General features: G+C 44.2%; 1 long non-coding RNA gene across 1 annotated transcript; it reads left to right on the plus strand.

Moving 5' to 3' along the window:
• Nucleotides 1–219: 219 nt before the first annotated feature.
• On the plus strand, nucleotides 220–3,297 carry LOC125941806 (uncharacterized). Its single transcript, XR_007464624.1, has 3 exons — nucleotides 220–602; nucleotides 2,304–2,345; nucleotides 3,164–3,297. It is a non-coding gene; the product is annotated as an uncharacterized LOC125941806 (long non-coding RNA).
• The last annotated feature ends 918 nt before the right edge of the window (nucleotides 3,298–4,215 follow it).

Here is a 4,215-nt window from a genome sequence, read left to right on the forward strand (position 1 = left end):
AGGCATGCTGTCTACCGTTTGTCATGATGTCAAACTAACAAGCACGAACAGCGACAATTGTGTACGTTGCTCATTTCGCGCCGGTTGCTTCACGTATTAAAATAAATATTTCTTTTTAATACAAACGATTAAAACTGTGTGCGCACACAGGGCGCGACATTTGCGACGTTTGAATTTTGCACTATTTCCCGCGCGCTCCGTACGTGACCGGCCGGCGCACTGCGTTACCGCGATAAAGAAAATAGTTCCTCAAGGAAGCTAAGCAGAAAATTTTCACACTCTTGCCAACCACAAAAATTGTTAAGAAATACCATTATATTACAAGATTTGTTAATATATATGGCAATTCATATCTATGAACGCGTGGATTTGTATGCGCGTTTTTGTGTGAATGCGCGCTTGCGCTGTTGACTCTTTGGCGGATTCCGGAACTTTGTGCGTGCGGCGTATGTGTGCGGGTTGCGTGATGAGTTTGCTGCGTTTTCTGTGCCCTTTGCCTCGCTGTGACATCTTTGGTATATTACAACTTATTGCTCGGTCTTAATGGGCTACACGTTGCCTCGAAGATCACCATGATCGCCTCCGACTCAGCCACATCGAAGGTGAGTGAGTGTTTCGAATTCCACTTGCTCGTTCTTTGCGACGCTATCAGCAAAAGTGCGTACAGAGCCCGTGCGTGTCTTCCACGCGCCTGTGTGCTCGTTTTCATTACTAGTACTATCCTTCCGTTGCGAGAATTGGTTGTGCAGCACTAGATTTGTGATATTGAGCATGAAGTTTTGTCCTGATTTAACTTCACAGCGCGCTTGCGGCGACGTAATGCAGCTATATGTGGAGCCAGCTAAAACAGGGCATGTTGTGTCACGGCCGGGCTCGACTGGCGCGCGCGCTCGCTTCTTGCGAACGCGCGCGCCAGTCGAGCCCGGCCGTGGTTGTGCGCGCCACGATTTTTGGTACGGTGTTCCAGCACCGATTGAAATTAGCCTTATTAATGAGCGCTCGTGCTCTGCCGTTTTGGTGGGCAGCTATGTGGAGCCAGATAAAACAGGGCATGTTGTGCGCGCCACGATGTTTGTTACGGTGTTCCAGCACCGATTGAAATTAGCCTTATTAATGAGCGCTCGTGCTTTGCCGTTTTCGTGGAAACAATGCGACGTGAAATAATCCGAACTGTACTGTAATCAAGTATATTTCGTTCACGCAACGCCGTCCATTGACGTGCATCTACTACATGGCGTGTCGGGATCGGCGAAAATATGCGCGGGGCGTTTTGCCGTTCTAATGTATTCTGCTGCGCTGTTCGCTTCAGGATCGAGTGCCCAGAGTCCGCTGACACGCCGTGCGGTAGACACGCGCTGTGGCGCGATAATAATAAAGAATTGCAATGGCGTATATGTGATTCTATGTGATAGGTGAGATAAAAAGGGCTGATGCCAGTGAATGCTGTGAAATCATCAGGTTATCTGTGGTTTGTTTTCCGCCGGTACTCGCGCGGTGAACTTTTTTTTTAACCATTATCTCCCTTCGACGCCATCGAGTACTTCCCGCTAACGCCTTCGCGTAGGCGCTCTATATTCACGGAAAAGGCAGATTCTGTGGGATGCTATGTTCTGCTTTAATGGGATGAAACATTCAAAATAATGTCATCGTGTGAAGTTTCAGCCTTTGGCCCTTCAGTAACTGATTGATATAACCAAGTTCGAAAATCAGTAAAGGAACGAGATGCTTGGGCATATTTGCCGTGTCGTCCCACTGTGCTCCCAGAGGCATGTAAGCGTTATCGACAAATGTAAAAATTTAGCAAGGACTTTTTATGAGATAGAAGCAGACAGCTATGTCAATAAGTTATTTTTGCGTTGAATTCACACACTAAAGAGGATAGAGAGTTAAAGGGGAGCGTATCTTGTGATCTAAATGACGCTTTGCCATAAGCTTGGAAGAATGGTTTGTTGGTGGAGCAGTTCTGTGGAATACTTAGAGAGTAAGCAAACTGCAGTAGCAGCAGTTAGACGGGGAGTAAAAAATGCAACACTGGTTTTATATGAACGAGCTACCTTTAAGATGTGGCCGCAACAGTTCATGCAGTAGATGAGCAAAAATAATTTTAAAGTTTAGGAGAGAAATTAAAAATAAATTATTTCCCCACCTCACATTGCCAGTGGCAAGAGCAGCCATGCTTTAATGTTTTCAATCAGTCATTTATATCCATCCATTTATGTCGGCCTAATCGTCCATGTAGATGTTTTGACTGTTGCTTTTGAGTTATCGTGGCGTCGCATTTTAATACTGACATCTGTTTTCAGAATCAAAATGAGCCTGGAGACGCCACAGCCGGAATGCGAAAGGTGAATTCTTTGGCCATTCATCGTCTAGCGTCACCATGATCAAATGCACTGTTGCCAGGAGAATGTATTGCGGGGAGGTATTCTCCTTAAGATTTAGTAAAAATGGTAGCATTAAGTGTCTCCTTTGCGATTTTGCATAGCCTTTGATTTGCAAGTCGATTCATTTGTTTGATGAGGTGGGCAGTTGGCACACCCTGTCTGTGTCTTATGTACACATTCAGCTGAGTAGGTCTGGGACACAGCAAGCGAATCTGATGTGTAGTGGTAATCGCATTAACGTCGACAGATTACAGAATCTGTAATGAGCTGCTTGCTACTGCTGCTTGCCAACACAAGCAGCAGTTGCCCACGATGGCGTGAAAGAGGTTCATTGAAGAATGGCACATACTCTGAGTCACATACCCAGAGATCCAAGCAGGTCCATCAGATGGTTATTAACCCACTTCCCGTCTACATAGCAGCCCTACCCATTAGGCCATTGACCACCAAGTGACACAAATTGGCTGGAAAATAGTTAGACACCCGAAAGTATGTGAAGTATCCTAAAAATGCTACTTGCAATAAAGTTTTCAATGCTTTGGTTTACTTACTATTTTATTTTGTACTGGGTAACTCTTTGTTTTTCTGAAGCACATGGCATCCTAACAGCGTAACAAGCTATGACATTAGTTTTAGTTGTTTTTATTAGTGACATTAGTTGACATTTTAGGTCTGGAGCAGGCAGTATTTCTGTGATTTATTCGGAGTGTGGCTGTTGGGTAAATAATCCTTAAACTACCTCACTAATAGTATTTACCTAAACGTGCCGTTTCACATAGGTTGGAGAAGTGCTTATTCAGATGATCCTGGCACAGCTTGCCATGGTGGACCAGGCAAGTTTGCAAGGGCCTTGATTCACCATGTGTTCACAGAGAACCTCATGGGCCACTCCTCGGAAACAACACCACCAATAGGCAAAAAGAGGCTCTTGGCCTTATCAGGGTCAACGCTGCTATAGGCAAGTACCGTACATCCTTTTACCCATTGCATTTTTGCCTTCACATTTTGTACTTGGAATTACCAGCTTGCTGCACAACAAATGACTTTCAAGTAGCCTGTGTCTGCAACTACGTGCTACAATCGCCTACTATTTGGAACGAATGTTCATTTGATCTCAAGTCTCTAATGCCTCCATACTAAAGTGCTAAATTTTAAAAGAAGCATTAACTGCCAGAAGTGATTGGTGGCTCCAACTGACAAAGTTAGGTGTATTTGCGCATTAGTTGCACTACTTGACTGTCATTGCAATGAACAGTTGGAATGAAGCAACTACCAATCTGTAGTACCAATCTGTGAAGCTTGCTACCCATCTGGTGCTATAGCGGGTGTGCTTAAGTAGCCTGAAAGTGTTGTTATAATATAGGAATTGTGGAGAAGCTATGCTCAAGTGCAGTTACTGCTCAACTCGAGGGAGAGCACTTCCACCAAATTTCAGCAATCAATATGGCCCTCCAGATTCTGTAACGCAAAACATAGTGGTTTCACCTATTTCAACAGACCACGTTGAATTAAAGTTGCTCCTGTCTTGAAGGAGGTCCATGTGGTGGCAGACAGTAGCCTTTAAGCAGAGGGAGCTTAAGTTACGGGGCATAATTGTTTGGTTGTTTCGATCAAAGCAACAATAGGAACAGTTGCCAAATTCGTTGTCAACATTGCTATGTTTAGCAATGTCCATTCATTCTAGGCACTCAACCAATTAAGATCCAATTTATCACATTGTATTCTAGGATGTGGAAAAAACAAAGGTATTTATTTGACTTTTCCTCGCGTTCCCATAAAATGATCAGTACTCAGTAGGCCCTTGGCAGCTACTATATAAAGCTTCTTACAG

Source organism: Dermacentor silvarum, unplaced genomic scaffold, assembly GCF_013339745.2.
Source record: "Dermacentor silvarum isolate Dsil-2018 unplaced genomic scaffold, BIME_Dsil_1.4 Seq346, whole genome shotgun sequence".
In the NCBI taxonomy this organism is placed as follows: domain Eukaryota; kingdom Metazoa; phylum Arthropoda; class Arachnida; order Ixodida; family Ixodidae; genus Dermacentor; species Dermacentor silvarum.